The 15036-nt window shown below is 53.6% G+C and overlaps 1 protein-coding gene across 2 annotated transcripts in view; it reads right to left on the bottom strand.

Annotated features, from left to right (window-relative positions):
- The window catches only part of KIAA1671 (KIAA1671 ortholog), a 202077-nt gene extending 188407 nt beyond the window's left edge, over positions 1 to 13670 (bottom strand). The window contains exon 1 of one of the 2 annotated variants that reach the window (XM_053206231.1): positions 13519 to 13670. The gene's annotated coding sequence lies outside the window, so the exon portion shown is untranslated. Of the gene's footprint in view, positions 1 to 12937; positions 13076 to 13518 lie in introns of those variants that run through there. The other variant, XM_027050831.2, reaches the window with a different exon arrangement.
- Between the last annotated feature and the right edge of the window lie 1366 nt (positions 13671 to 15036).

Below are 15036 nucleotides of genomic sequence, written 5' to 3' on the forward strand. Positions count from 1 at the left end.
AAGCACGTACCAAGTGCTCAATAAACATTAATCTTACCCTTTTAGTTATAAGCACTGGAGTCTCTGTCTAGGTGGTTAACATTTTGACTGATTTTTGTAGAGTGTTTTGCGCACGTATGTTTTGCTTGTGTTCTACCACAAATCTGTATTGTTTTTGGTAATAAGAGCCACTCTCTACAATAAATTCTATATCATTTTTGTAATAAGTTCCACCCACAGAGTTACACTTAGAGCTTAGCATCTCTCTCTAGCATCACCTTGGCTTTCAGTAGAAGGGAAACCCAGGGACCAGCTGGGATCCCGGCCTGGTTCAGCCGCCTACCCTTCCTCTACCCCCTCACACTAGACACCCCAGAAGCCGAAATACTCCAGGATCGTTCTCCCCCTAGAAGCTTGTCAAAGAAACCTCTCTGGAAACAGTGGCACGTGAAGATGACAGCCTGCTCAAGGAGACACCCAGGCCATGGCCCAAGCCAGGAGCGCACAAGGCCAGGTGACCTCCCAACACCGTCTACAAGCCAGCCTCCTTCCTCCATGGTACACCCCTCCAAAACACAGTTTCTGGGTGCAAATTCAGCACCACATCCTACAACAACAGCCAGATGACACTCTTCCAAATTTGGGAGAGATTTGGGATGTGCATTTTATGGGTACAATATTCAATCTGGAGAATCCGAAGGGCACTCCCAAGATTCAAGGGCCATTCAGAGCAGTGGAGGTGAGGGAACAGGGCCTGGGGGGACCACTACTAGGGGGGAGGCAACAATGACATCAAGCTGTGGTTTTAGGATCAGCCCCAGAAGAAGACCCACCCAGGCAGGTGCTTCAAATTACAAACGCTGGGTTGGGGTGAGTTGTCTGCCTCTCATACAAACAGCTCCCGAGAGCACCAGCAAAAATAATAGTCACCACTATGACACCACTTTTATTGACCACTTACTGGGTGTTGAATGTTTTCTCACACAGATAAAGGTGTGGAGCTCTGGTTAAACGTAGTCCCAAGCAACACGGAATCAGACAGCAAGACAGTAGTATTATTGGCAATAGCGACTACAATTTATTATGTCTTATTTCTTTGAAGAAACTTTTAATGTTTATTTATTTTTGAGAGAGAGACAGAGCACAAGCAGGGAAGGGGCACAGAGAGAGGGAGACACAGGATCCGAAGCAGGCTTCAGGCTCTGAGCTGTCAGCACAGAGCCCGACGCGGGGCTCGAACCCACGAACCGTGAGATCCTGACCTGAGCCCAAGTCGGAGGCTCAACCGACTGGGCCACCCATGGGCCCCGCGACTACAATTAATTACAAGGATTCAGTGTGATGACCGCAGCAAGATCTTAGCACCAGATGTGCTCAGTCAGCATTTTTGTTATAAACATAACTAAATGAAGACGATTCGGAGGAGGAAGCACGAACTGTGTGCCTGGTTGTGCCAGGGGCCTTTACACACTGTGTCCCAACAACTTTATAAGGTGAGACCTATTAGCCCCGTTTTACAGACCAGGCAACTGAGGGCAGATCAAGTTGTCTAACTTCCCCTTGGTCACAGAGCAAGTAAGGGGCGACATCACTTCCCTCCATGGGTATCACCAACCCTAAACTCACCTCTGAATACCATTAACCCGCTCTCTGGCTCTCCGGGTCCCACTGGTGTCCAGGTGACTCCTTAGTTTTCAGACCTTCTTAGAGGTATCCACCTGACCCTGCCTCTTGTTCCAGGTGTGGCTGAGCCCATCCTGAAGCCATAGCTGCAGCCAGAAGAGGAGGAGGAGGAGGAGGAGGAGGAGGAGGAGGAAGGGTTCCTGCTGAGCTCATCTTACAGGGGCCTCTTCCAGCCCACTGGGACCATCTGCCCGCTTTAACTTGGACAACGCTCAGGCCCTGGTGGGGACAGGGAACATCCCTGAGCGATAAAGATGATAAAGATAAAGATAAAGATAAAGATAAAGATAAAGATAAAGATCAGGACTGGCTTGGAAAAGCATCCAGGGCGCTTTGTGTGGGCCCAAACACCTGGCCCAACCCCCGTTCTGAGCAGCCCCCACGTCTGAAATGAAATTGAGCACCGCTGGGCACTCCCTGGAGGAGGTGACCTGGGGGTCCCCCAGCCTGATGTCCGAATCCACCAACTGTAGACTGTGACCTTCCCGGAAAGGCGCTCACCGCTCACAAGAAAAAAATACACATACGTATAAAATGATAGCTAGTAAAAATTATGCATTTGCTCTCTGCCAGGCACCTCTAATCCCCTCACATACATTAACTCACTGAATCCTCACACAGCCGCACTTTACAGAGGAGAAACTGAGGCTCAGGGAGGGGATGTGACCTGCCTAAGGCCCCACAGCTAAGACATCGCAGAGCCCGGATTTGAACCAATCCACCTGAGGATAAAGCCAATGTTCTGAACCCCCAGATTACGGTGCTGACATCTTTCAATCACATGTACATATGCATCGTGTGTCTGACAAATCTAAAAATCATTCCTCAGGGGCCCCTGGGTGGCTCAGTCGGTTGGGCGTCCAGCTTAGGCTCAGGTGATGATCTCACTGCTCGTGGGTTTGAGCCCCACATCGGGCTCTGTGCTGACGGCTCAGAGCCTGGAGCCTGCTTGGGATTCTGTGTCTCCCTCTCTATGCCCCTCCCCTGCTCATGCTCTCTCTCTCTCTCTCTCTCTCAAGTATAAAATAAAACATAAAAAAAATTTTTTTTTTTAAATCACTCCTCAAACTATTACCACCGGCTACCTTAGAAGTCGGATCATGAGTTCTACCTTCCTTTTGGTTTATCTGTATTTTAAATGTTCAACAGTGAGGGGCGCCTGGGTGGCTCAGTCGGTTACGCGTCCAACTCTTGATTTCAGCTAAGGTGATGATCTCACGGTTCATGAGTACAAGCCCCGCATCGGACTCTGCGCCGACAGCCCGGAGTCTGCTTGGGATTCTGTTTCCCTCTCTCGGTCCCTCCCCACCCCCTCTTCAAAAATAAATAAATAAACATTAACAATAAATACACGTTCAATAATGGAAAAACATATTATAATGTAAACGTATACAGTGTAAATGTATTGTAACGAGGACAAAAAGAGAATAAAAATTATTCATCTGGAAAATGAAACCAGAGCCACTTGACAAGCAGTAATCTCAAGCCACCACAGGCCAGGTGTGGAGGTGAGCACCCTATAAGGCAGAAGGACCCACCAGCCATAAACCAGAAGCACTCCAGAGAGACACATGCACACAGTGGGGGCTTTACCTAACATCACCATTCACCCGACAGAATGGACACCGACTCGCCTTCCACTCCACGTTCACCCCACGTTCACACGAGTGACCTCGTTCAGAGCTCCCGGCCAAGCTGGGAGGAAGGTGTCGGCATCCCCGTTTCACAGGTGGAGACACTGAGGCAGAGAAGGGAAGCCACTCCTCTGGCTGGTGACAAACCTGGGCAGTGTCTTCAGGGGGCTGCTAAGGTCCACGGGAGAGCCACCTTTGGGGATGACTCAGGCCTCGGAACAGGAACTGGGGAACACCCGGAGAGCCCCCTGGGAGCCCGGCTGACCCCAATGGAAGCCGGGGCAGAGGGCTCACACTTGTTCTGCTGGCTCAGCCGGCCTTCTGGGCACTCCAAAAATGCCTCCGAAGCTTTTCAAAAGCTGCCCCCCACTTCCAACAAAACCCCCTTTTGAATGAACCGAAAGAAGGAAAAGCAGAGGGGCTGTGACGAAGGCAACTGGACGAAGGCGATGCCAGGAGGCACCGTCACTGCTTTTCCGGAGTTAGTGCCGACCGCGACCGGGCACCTGTCGCCTCTCCAAGAAGAAGTTGACGTCTGCTGGTCCCAAAACTTCCTCTCGCATCCAACTCCTGGGTGCGTCACGGGAAACAGTCTGGCTTCAAAGCTGACAGAAGGGGGGGACCAGGAGACCAGCACCCCTTGGGCCCCTGCCTGCACTCACCATCACACCACCCTCTGCCTCCTCTTCTCTCTCCCTGGAGAGGGCAGGGGCCGCGTCCCAGGCAGCCCTGAGACCCAGGGCCCAGCACGGGTCCGGGTGCACAGTGGGCACTTAGCAAAGGGCAAAGCTGGAAATGATCGACCATCCCAGGAGAAGGAAAGAATGGCGCTGGACATTCCAAGGGGAGAGAGGTGATTTCCCACGGGGTCAGCCGGAGGTGGGGAGAAGGCAACTGGCTGTCTTGAGTGTTATTAGGGGGAGTCTGGGTTTGCAGGAGGCAGGCCTGAAGTCAAATCCAGACTCTGCCACTTTTACCTTACGCTGAGTGAGTAAGGGGCTCTGGGAGCTACCCATCCAGGTCCCCCTCTCCTGGTGAAAGAGGCCCAGAGAGGGACAGGGGCCTCCTCGAGGACACACAGCAGAGAAGCTGGTCCCGGAACGCCGAGTCCCAATTTCCAGCCCAGAACCCATGCTCCTACACTCTGTGTTCTCTCCCATGACCTAGGATGCCCTCACGTGCCAAGCACAGTCCCCAGCATGCAGGCAATCAGTTCCAGAAACAAAGACAAGAGTTTCCAGGGCTGGGGCCTAAAATGATCTTGGGCAGCTTTCCAGGCCAAAGGGCCCTGGGAGTTCCCCGACCAGTCACGCCCCGGCCCGGCCCTGGGCACAGGGCAGGGCTCAGCGGGCACAGTGCCCACCAAGGCCCAGGCTTCACGTCCGGGCAGGTCAGCAGGTGCGAGTTCACACGGTGACCTCGGTGTACCCAACATGCCCGCTGGCGTCCCCTTCTGCTGGGAGGCCCCGCACCCCCCGGGTTTCCTTCCCCCAGCAGCAAGTGCCGTACCACCCCACAGGTAAACAGGCCAGTTCCAGAAAGGCCTTTTGTCACTGAGGCCACAACACACAAAGAAAATAAATATAAACAGAGTCGGCTGGGTGCTGCAGCCTGACCTGGAGCCTTTGAAAATACAGCTGGGTCCCCAGTGGTGGTGGGGGGTGGGGGGGGAGGGACACGCCAATGACATTCACGCACAAAGGGGCTCCAGTGCTCCCTGCCTGCCACTAGCTGGTAGCTGTGGGCAAGGCGCTTCACCTCTCAGCTTCCTCATCTGTAAAATGGGACCAACACCAGCACCTTTCTCCATAGGCTGAAGAGAGGATACAGGAAAGGATCAGATAAAGTAATGTACAAACCCACGTGTCCCACGTGTCCTGGAATACAAGGAGTCCATCCAAGCTGTTGTTACCATTATTGCTACCATCGCTATTTCTGCTGCTACTCCAAGCAAGAGAGACTTACATTGTGATTTATAAAGCAATTCCTGGGCTTCGCAACTCACACACATTTGTTTTAAAAACCCCAAGCTGATCTTGTACGGGGAAGGGCTCCTGTGTTTCAAGTGCCTACTATATGCAGGAGGCTGAGTGTACAGTCATCTTACCCAATCCCACAAGGACCCCCACACGGAAAATCTTAGCATCTTCTTCCTGCAGATGAGGCTCAGACGGGCCAAGTCATTGGCCCAAAGTCACGCAGCAATGACATGATGGAGAGGCAACAGAATTCTCAAACTGTCCCGCTCTGTCCTGCTTTATCGCCAGGTGGGCAGCAGCGGGCAGGGGTCAGGACACAAGAGCTGCATCCTCCCTTCCCAGTAGTGACCCTTGGGCATGCGACTCCCTCTCTGAGCCTCAGTTGTCTCTCCTGTAAAATGGGGGCATGAGAATGAAATGAAACACTGATGAGCACGGTGCCTAGGGGGGGAATGAATGCTCTCTACTTACTGGTTTTATTTTACTACAACTAGCATCAGTGTGCCCAAAGGCCAAGTCTCAGCAAGTAGAGGAAAGGCAGCCTCAGTCATCAACCCCAAATTTCTGAAGGCACAGAGGCCCGGGCAGAAGCCACCTGGCTCACACAGGTCAAAAGCTGTCCTTTCCCACCTCCGGTGACATCCTGGTCTGAGACTCACCTCATGGATGAGGAAACGCTCAGAGAGTTGAAGTGACCTGCCCAGGGCCACACAAGAATCCCATGTGTGGGGCACCCCAGAATCTCTACCTTCCCCACCCAGTTTCCTGCAGAAACCCAACCCCTGACACCCAGCAGACTCCCTGTTTCCCCACAGCCAGGACCCTGCACACGATCCACATAGGACCAATGTTTATCGTGTGAATGACTGAAAGAGTGAGAGAGTAACCTGTCACCCTGCGCCTAGCTTGGGTGGCCTCCACGAATACTCATAGCCATGGGCTCCTGAAGCCTGCTGAGTGCCTTCACCGCCAGCAGTGTGGATATCTCTTAAACGAAGAGTTTCCAGGCCTCTTTCCTGGCCGGACTGCGGCTGCCCCAGGTTTGGGAGCACAGCATGGTTGGCAAGGCACCTTGCCCCTCCCCAGCAAGTAATGCCTGCCCTGGGGAAAGAAAGTCATGTGAACAGGGACCCATTCACAGACAGCCCTCCTCTGGCTGCAGCAGAAGGGCCAGGGCACTTGCTCAGAAGCAGAGGCCCTAAAAGTATCTCTCTCCTCACTCCCTTCCCCCAAGGCCCTGGGGGTCCCCAGGACCAGAAGCAAACTCCCTGGGCCTTTGCAGACTAACGATAATATGAGATAATACTGACGGTAACAGCTGATGCCTGTACATTCATGGCGCGCACTGTGTATCAGCCCCTTTAATGAGGCAGGAGCTCGTGTCATGCCCATTTCACACATGAGGAAACTAAGACCTAAAGGGGCCAACTGCCTGGCCCAAAGCCGCTCGCTCAGCTGGAGAGTGGTGGCGCTGGGATTTGAACCCAGGCAGTCTGAATGCAGATTCCCTGCGATAGTCCCAAGGGGTATTGGGAAGAGCCAATTCTGCAGAATTCCTCATTCCACCCCTGGCAGGACCACCTCAGCTCCACGCTCACAGGCACCAGGTGCTTCTCCTCTACTTCATCCCAACGGTCACAAGCACGGACCCCACATCCACTTTACAGACTGGAAAACTGAGGCTCGGAGAGGTAATGAGACTGGCCGAAGGTCACATGGCCCACAGGGGGCAGAGCTGGGATGTGAATGCGAACCTGACCCCTCCGAGGCTCCCCCTGGCCTCAGTGTGCTCACCCACTCCACGGGCCTCACTGGTAAGTACCACAGCTTGAGGAATGGTAAACCAAATCCAGAGCAAAACTCACCTTTGGGACAGTCATGCCCCACGTTCGCACCTCATGTCACAGACACGAAACATCTCCTTATCCAATACCACGTGTGAGCCTCACAGCAGCTCTGCCGGAGAAGGCATATCATTCCCACTTTCCAGATGAGCAAACTGAGGCTCAGAGAGGTGAACTTCCTGTCCTGGGTTATTAAGTCTAATCAGGTCTCCTTAGGCTCTGATGCATCCCACACAAATCATGTGCCACGGTTCTCACCGCCCCGCTTCTGGACAGACCCTCCACCCAGACTCCATCCTGCCCCGTCAGAAACCTGACTGTGACAGGTTATTACTGCTCAGAAAATATATACTCACTCCCTCTCAGCCTCCACTGGGGGAGTATACGTCTCTCCGCCCGACGTTGGGCTTGGCCATGTGACTTGCTTTGACCAACAGAAGAAGGATGGAAGGGACACCCCAGGTTCCTAGTAGAGGCTTTCGGAGGGCCCGCTGGGGTCCACTGAGCTCCTGAGTCCACCACCAAAAAGTGGCTGCCACCATCAGCCTGGGCATCAAGATGAAGACACATAGGGCAGACACGCACCCAACTCAAAGCCTGATGTCCGGCCTGGCCGCCCAAGCCCAGTCAAGTTCAGTTCAGCCATCCGTTGACCCAGGAACATGGAACACACAGTGTGCCGTTAAAGGCCACTGCAATAGGAGAGATGCTTGTTACACGGTATTACCATACGAAAACCTGACCAATGCAAAATCACATGTTTCTAGAGAGAAGCAGGTGGACTTTTGTGTATAATAGGCACATATCTTCCAGGACATGGTCCCCCGCAGGTTGGATGAAAACCCAAGGGCTGCAAAGTATGCTGCCTGCAGGGACTATCACCTTCCCTACTGTCACGCCAGATGTTATTCCCATGGCCACCAATCAGAGTCATCCACTGTTCCCTCCCTCCGATATATGCCAATAGGTTCTCTCTCCCACAGCCTTAGGAGGAATGTGAAAAGATCAACAGCTCAGGAGGGAAACTGGGCAGGCGAGATCAACATCCCAAACACCCTTTATTCCATCAGCTCCACATCCTGGAATCTGTCCTGCAAGACTGCAATGCAATGGAATGCAAGAAGTGTGCAAAGACACAGGAACAGGGATGTTGATTACACCACTGTGTGCCACAGCAAGAACCCAATGCCCATCCACAGAGGATCTGTTCAACAACTAATAGCACCTTCAGGCTTTGGGGGTGTTGTTCAGCTTTTTAAGAGTAGGGTAAGTCCAAACATTCTGAAATGGGAACATATCCAAATCTATTTTTGATTTATGGATGAAATTCTTTGTTTTATAATTGCTATTGTTAAAAGAATATGTCTACACATATTGATTCATTTGTTTATTCCACAACTGTGGGCTGAAGAAACAAGCGAAGACAGGGTTGCTGCCTTCTTGGAGCACAAAGTCTAGGGGGAGGGGGCAACACCCCTCTACCACAACAAGTAACAAGAAAAGAGTAGCAATCAACACATATGGAGCACTGACCATGTGCCAGGCCCTTCTCATTTACTCAGCTCAGCAACCCTCACCACCCACAATTTACCCCTGGTTACTACCGAGGGCACTGGGGCTCAGAGAGGTTAAGTCACCTGCCCAGGGTCACCCAGCCAATATGTGGCAGAACTCAGAGTCAATTCCTTCCATGTGGCTCCAGAGTGAACATAAAAGTAACTCAAGATAATCAGCAGAGGGTGATAAAGGCTGGCAGGGGGGACTGGCTTGCCACTTAAAACAGTAGCATTTGGCCATCTTTGAAGTTTCTGGTGTGTTACATGTTATTTTCACAATACAAAAAAATGTATATATGCAGCAAATGTATGTGTGTGTATCACTTCTGACTCAGTGACGCAAATATCCAAAGATCACGCTTTGAGGACATATTTATAATGGAGACAAGGCTACAGTACATTTCAAAGGTCCATTAACTGAGCAATTAACAAAGGGAGCAGTGATAACTACCCTGTAGAAGTCAATCCATAATCATCTGCATACCTGTCTCCCTTTGCCTCTCTGCCACTTTTCCTCCCATGTGATCGACCAGATTCCTGAGAAGTGGATTCCTGAGGGCAGAAGCTCTTTTGAACTGCCACATACAATGCTCGATAAAATATTCATCACACAAAGGAAAAAAATGTGCGTGCATGTGTTTGTGTGTCCCTCAACTGAAACAGTGTATCAGCATCCTTTTAAATGATAAGAGTTCGAGGGGCACCTGGGTGACTCAGTCGGTTAAGCATCTGACTGCGGCTCAGGTCGTGATCTTGCGGTTCGTGAGTTCCAGCCCCACGTCAGTCTCTGTGCTGACAGCTGAGAGCCTAGATCCTGCTTTGGATTCTGTCTCCCTCTCTCTGCCCCTCCCCCACTTGCATGAGCCTGCACGCGCGCACTCTCACTCTCTCTCTCTCTCCCAAAAGTAAACATTAAAATATTTTTGGTAAATAAATAAATAAAAGAGTTTGAGTAGCGGGAGTGGATAGGACTCCCCCAAGGCTCACTTTCAAAAACTGCAAAATCAAGGGTCCCCAAAACAGGCATCGCCCAGGTTTGTCGTGAAAAATAAAAAAAGAACAAAGAGTTTAGCCCAGAGCCTGGCACACAGGAAGGGTTCAGTGAACAGCAAGTATTCTGATGTGTTCTGTGGTTTACTTACATTCTCTCCAATCATCCCATTTCACAGAGGAATAAACTGAGGTTCTAAGAGGGAAGTGGCTTGTCTGGGGTCACACTTCTATACAGATAGGTGAGTGGGGCAAGGAATATTGAACTCCTAGACAGTGATCTTCCTGCCCTCTTTTATATCCCAAAGCTGGCAAAGCCTTCCTGCTTGAATACTTAGGGAGTGGCCGGGGGTGTAAAGAGAATTTTTTGTTGCCGATGGTCTTTCATTCATTTATTCAGCACACTCTGTGTTCTGGGCATAGCAATTAGCATGCGATTGTCTGCTTAAGCTATGCCTTTGCTTGCTGCTCCTCCTGCTTGGAATGTCTTCTCTTTGCCTCCTACTCATCCTTCAAGACTCAGCTCAAGTGTCACCTGTGGCTGCCCTGCCCCCCACCTCCCCCCCCCCCCACCAGGTTGGGAGAGGCGCTGCCTGCCTGAAACACATCCCGATGACAAGCTATAAAGATAATAATCATACCCATGACTTAGTGAGCACGGACCGGTGCAGACACTGTGCCTGGCACTTCCATGTACTGCCTCGTTGAACTCACAGAACAACCCTTCGGAGTGAGGGGAGTAGCTTATCATGAGCCCATTTTACAGATGAGGAAGTTAGGTCTCGAAACAAGAACGATGTCCCAGACCACAGCCGGGAAAGGCCCGACCAGGGTTTGCCCCCAGTAATCCTCCCCTCTCCCTCCTTTCTATCCCTGTCTCCTCCTGGAAGCCTCCCTGGGTTTACCCCTGCTGCACCCTGACTCAACCTCACCACCCTGAGGCTTCTGTACTCAACCTCACAGACTCCGAACATCCACAAGTTGCAAGTTCAAATCCCTACTCTGCCACAGTGACTGGCAAAGACCTTGCCACATTATTGATTCCCGCATCTATGAAATGGGAATAACGAGCCCTGTTCCCTCACACAGGAAGGTGGTGAGTTCAAGTGTGAAGTCCCAAGGACCTGGATGTTTATGTCCATCCCTGGGCAGGCAGGCAAGGGGCACTCAGAAAGCCTACCCAGCTGCTACGCCTCCAGGAAGGGGTCTGCAACCGAGTGGCTCCCTAAATAGAATCCTGACCAATGTCTCTATGCAAGTTCAGACAACGACCACCTCTCATCTGGATTTTTCTAGCACTTTCACTGGTCTCTCAGCCTCCTCAGAAAAGCAGAGCAAGCTTCCCAAAACACACATCTGACTCCATGCCCCTCCTACAGAGAAACATCCACAGCACCCCGCAGCCCTGGAATAAAGTCCAAACCCCTGGGAATAGTGAACCTGGCCTCGGCCAGCATCTCCTGCCAATACCCCATGCTCCCTCCTGTGTTTTCAGGCCGTTCTGTTCCCTTTTTCTGGCCCATAACACCATCCTCGTCCTGCTGGCAAGTTCTCCAAGAAACTAACCCCCCTGACCCCCATTCCGCTGCATGCCAGAAGGCAGGCATCACCCCCTCTGCTTATTATCAGAGCTCTCCCCTCCAGACAATTGCCTCTTTTCACCAGGCTTTACCCCTCAAGGTTATGACTGCTAGCCTCCTCTTTGACACAATGTCTTGAAATATTTATTGCACGTATGCATGCACGCACGAATGAATGAATGAATGAATGAATGAATGAATGAAGTATATCTGAAATACTCCTCTGGGGTTCTTTTTCTGAATTGGTCAAGAGATGTATTCTGGAGATGGTGCGAGGGAATATATGTTCAGGATCAGACAGTGGCCTGTTCCATTTTCCTGCCAAGGTCAGCCTTGAGTAAAAGCCCCCGGTACCTCCAAGGTGGGGTCCTCCACCTTCAGAATCTGGGGTGTGGTTGCAACCCCAACATCAAGAATCAGCACGGCTGCCTCAGGGCCACAGCTAGAATGTAATGCCAGGAGGGCAGATCCTAACTTGCCCTGTGTCTGCCACATAGTAGGTACTCAAATACACACACTGGTTGACTGAATCAGCGGCCTCGTGTGTCCAGCACAGGAACCTGGCACTTCTCTTGGGTAACCGCGCCCTCGTCAAGCACGCAAATCCTTTAAAAAGGATTCCCCTTAGAACCACCAAGAGGGCACTGGTGTCTACACAACTCCCTTGGGAACCGTCCCAGGGATGAGAAGCCAGTGTCTAGAGGTGAATGCGTGTTTGTCCAGGAGCCTCCATGGATTGGGAAAGGGGAAAGCTGAGCTAAGGGAGAAGCCTCGTCCAAATGCCCTGGTTACCGATTAGCCAAACTCCAGAGCTTCTCTCTCTGCGAGGGAGATCAGAGGGGCAATAAACCCCTTTGGAGCAAAGACCAAGTTAACCATCTCTCTAATCCTGCAGTTTAAAAAGACAGCAAGCTGCCTTTCTGGAGCTTCCCTTGGGATACTGTATGGGAAGTACAGGGAATGGGGCACGGGAAAGAAATGGCCACAGAATAAGAGCCCACTTATTAATTACAGAGTCCCTGTCTCATACCGATCACACCTATTAATCCCGCCGGCCACTCAGAAGACTTTGATCCCCCTCCCAATCCTACCCCATTTTGCTCCAAGGGGAGACGGGGCTCAGAGAGGTTAAGTGTTTTTCCCAAGGTCACAAAGAAGCTGCAAAGAAAACGCTCTTCCTTTGTGCAACAGGTACAGCCCTTTCCCTTCCAAAAGGTAATGGCTGCTCCTGGGTAGAGAAAGTTCAGCGCCGGCCGGCAGGAAGCCCAGGCCACCTAGGCGGCGCGCGGAGGTCACGCACCCCGCTACAGGACGCGAGCGGGTTTCAGGGCGCGGCGCCCCGGCTCCGAAGCGAGTGTGTGCCAGAAGGGTGTGGAGAGGTCGGGCTCGGGTGGGGGTCAACGGGCTACTTCCCTTCCCAAGAGCCCCGCCTGTGGCTCCGGGCGGCGCCACCAGCAAGATGAGGGCCTTCCGAGCCAGCCTAGGAGCAGGGGGGCTGAGCCTTAATCCCATCAGGGCGCCTCAGCCCCGGGAAGGCGCGCGGAGGGGAGCGCAGGCCCCGCGGGGAGGGCGCGTCCGGAGCCCCGGCGCCCGAGGGGCCCCGCGCGCGGCTCTCTCCAACGCCCCCGCTGCCCGCAGAATCCTCTCGCCCCGGGCTCGGCCTCGCGGACACTCCCGTTCCCCAGTGCCCACCTCCGGGCCTCCAACCCGCACGGACGTCCAGATCCTAGCCGCTCCAGACTGGGTGCCCCGGATCTCCGGCGATCCCCCAGCTCCCGGCTACAAGATTTCCTCTCAGGATCCACTGCCACGGCTCGGACAAGCGTGGAGAGGGAGAGGGAGAGGGATCAACTAGCTCCCAGTCTCCAATCACTGACCCCCGCCATCCTCAGGCTGGAGATCGAATGGCAGGGACCCCAGGCCGCCGGTGCCCGATCCACTCCTGGGATCGACTCCCAAGTCTTCAGCCTGGTGGTGCGGGATCCATTGGCTGCCCTGTGCGGGATCTTCCCGCGGGATCCACTCCCAAGTCTCGGGAGACGGATCCCCCGGCTCCCAAATCGGGATCCTCCCTCCACGCAGACCCGGAGCCAGGGGAGATCCACCGGGTCCCCACCTCTTCCCGGGCCAACTTTGCCAACTTTTCTCCCGGGGCCTCAGCCGAGCAGAAACTTGGCGGCCATCGCCCACCGCCGCCTCCCCAGCCCCTCCGCGGGCGAGGGACTGGGGGCAGACAGCCCGCCTCCACCGCCGGCGGCCGCCGCACAACCTACCCTGCAGCCGCCGCCGCCTGCCCGCGCCGCGCCGCCACCTGCCCGCAGCCCGCGGCACCTGCCCGCGCCGCCGCGGCCCCGCGCAGCCTAGCCTGCTGGGGGCGGGGCCTCGCGCGGGGAAGCGCCCCCGTCGCCATGGGAACTGCGGCTGGCAGCGCCTGCGCAGAGGGGCCTGGGGCGGAGCGCGGCCGGCCAGACCCGCGAGCGCCTGCAGGCCCCTAGGCTAGGGTCAGAGGTCGCGAGTGCAGCGAGAACACTCCTCCCGGAAGCGCTCCGCGCCTGCCTGTGCGACCCCGCCGCGCGCAGCTTGGAACGTGCTCGTGATCCCGGCCCGCGTTCCCGGGAAGACCCCCAGATCCCGGCCGGGATCCCCCGCAACGGGTACCGGCTCGCGGCGGGCCTGCCCTCCCGAGAGCCTAAGGCAGCCCGGGAACTCTGGAGGCGCTGGGTAAAGACTCGCCCTTTGAATCATCCCGGCGGCTGGCGCCAGCCCCAGAGCAAGAAGGATCTGCGCGAGGCGCCAGCGCCCCCTCGCGGCGGGCAGGGGAACTGCGCCCCTTTTTCGGGCGTGTGGGAAGCTGTTCAGCACATTAGGGGGGTGGGGGTGCCTACTGCGTGCGACGGCCGCTGCCATTGTGTTGCAGTGGGAAGCCAGACCCGTGAAGACTTTTGGACAACTTGAGAGAATCGTAGGAAGCCGCCCCTAAACAAGAAAACACCTGTGTCGCTATCTTCCATTCCATACATCTTTATTAAGCACCTACAGCGTGCTAGGTGCTGGGCACCCAGTGGCTAAGCAGCTGGCAAGCTCCAGGCTCTTGTGGGACATTGCACAAATAAATTGAACTGCATTGGTGACAAGGTCTCCTAAGGAAATACACCGGGCATGAATAACTGGAGGACCTAAAATCATGTGCATTTATTGAAGAGGAGTTAGACCTCGATAAAGGTGAGAAGAGAGAAAAAGGACATCACACTGCGTGGCTTTGGAAGAACTGACGGGAGGCTCACTTGCCTCATCTTGTGTGTGTGTGTGTGTGTGTGTGTGTGTGTGAGGAAATACATCCCTGTTGCAGGAGACACACACCGTATCTGTTAACTCTTTCCATTTGCACAACAGTCCTTTTGAAGTTAGGACCACCCCCCCCCATCTTACCAAGGAGCAGCCTAACACTCTCTAATTGACTCAAAATGCTGAGGTAGAGGCCCCATAAGATCTAATACCTTAGGACACTCTCCTCTATCATCTGGATGTCTTGGACACAATCATCGGTAGGCCCCAAGTCAGTGGTTTTTAAATATGACTGCCACCCCTGGGGGTAGGAGACGAGAGGATGGTTGAATTGAAAGTTAAAATCTGTCAAAATGCACGTTTAATCCAGCGCTTTTACAGGACAGGTGTATGTTCTAGAAGCAAAGGCAATTCATTGTTTATTGTCTGCTCCCTTCTGGAAACCTCCTGGAGGCACAGACTTTTGTCTCTTGTTCACTCCTGATTCCCAGTGCCTAGAGCAGGGC

The sequence above is a fragment of the Acinonyx jubatus genome, chromosome D3 (assembly GCF_027475565.1).
Source record: "Acinonyx jubatus isolate Ajub_Pintada_27869175 chromosome D3, VMU_Ajub_asm_v1.0, whole genome shotgun sequence".
NCBI lineage: Eukaryota > Metazoa > Chordata > Mammalia > Carnivora > Felidae > Acinonyx > Acinonyx jubatus.